This window comes from Rattus norvegicus, chromosome 1 (genome assembly GCF_021556685.1).
Source record: "Rattus norvegicus strain SHRSP/BbbUtx chromosome 1, alternate assembly SHRSP_T2T, whole genome shotgun sequence".
NCBI classification, from domain to species: Eukaryota; Metazoa; Chordata; class Mammalia; order Rodentia; family Muridae; genus Rattus; species Rattus norvegicus.
In genome coordinates, this window is record NC_141534.1 from 101705785 (window position 1) to 101706937 (window position 1153).

The window sequence follows — 1153 nt, forward strand, 5'->3', positions numbered from 1 at the left end:
CTGACAAGAAGTTACTCAATAAAATTTCAAAGCCTATTGGAAGAGTGAAAATCACAGAATAGGAAAATATTTACAACATAGATAATGGAGAAGTGTCTGATACAGGGCTGGGTCTATGACTATATATAAATCTGTTAAATGATTCGTGTCTGGGCCGGAGAGTTGCCTCAGGGGTTAAAGCACATGTTGCTCTTGCAGAGGACCTGGGTTTAATTCCTAGTACCCATATGGTAGCTTACAACCACCTGTAACCCTAATTCCAGGGGATCCTACCGGCGTTCGCAAGGAGTGCATACATGCAGGCAAAACATTCATACACATAAAGTAAAATAAACAAATCCTTTTTGTATTTTTAAGGAGGAAAAGTGTTTATTTCACTTATATTCCCATACCATAATCCATCCTGAAATGGCGCTAGGGCAGGAACTAAAAAAAAACCATGGTACGCTTCCTGAATTTGCGTGTCATCCTGGCGCAGGGACCATGCTAACTTCTGTGTTGTTCCAATGTTAGTATATGTGCTGCCGAAGCGAGCACACAAGTCTTTTAAAAAGTTACTTCGTGCCACTTCCCAAAAGAGATTTATTTATTTTTATATTCCGTGGTGAGTGTTCTGCTTGCATGAAAGTCTGCACCATGTGCATGCAGTGCCCACGGAGGCCAAAGGAGTTGGAGTTTCAGGCAGTAATGAGGCACCATATGGATACTTGGAATTGAACCTAGGTTCTGCATAAGAGCCAGTGCTCTTCACCAATGAGCCATTTCTCCAGCCCACTCTGTAGCACTTTGATAAAATACCTGACAAGAGCCAATTTAAGGGAGGAAAAGTCCTCTGGGCTCATGGCTTGTGACAGGGACCATATAGAGGGGGAGCCAGGAGATCGGGCCAATTCATGTCTTATCAGCTGACCTAGGGAAGGCTACAGAGGAGCGCTGCCATTCAGGTGCCCAGGAACACATGCAAAGTGGGTTTTCAGAATCTACGTTGGCTGATAGTACCCCATAGCCTCTCCTTCCATGTTGTGCCCAAGGCATCTTCAGAACCTGCGTGTCTTCTGCAGATGTGGTTGCTAGTTCCTTTTAAAAGACTCTGACACAATCCTTACTATGAAGTAAAACCATGTGTGTTTGTACTGAGAGCCAGTTCTCCGTA

The 1153-nt window shown here is 44.0% G+C and overlaps 1 non-coding gene across 1 annotated transcript; it reads right to left on the reverse strand.

The window, feature by feature from the left end:
• Positions 1-433: 433 nt before the first annotated feature.
• Positions 434-537, reverse strand: LOC120100175 (U6 spliceosomal RNA). The gene has a single exon (XR_015655704.1). It is a non-coding gene; the product is annotated as a U6 spliceosomal RNA (small nuclear RNA).
• Positions 538-1153: the final 616 nt, after the last annotated feature.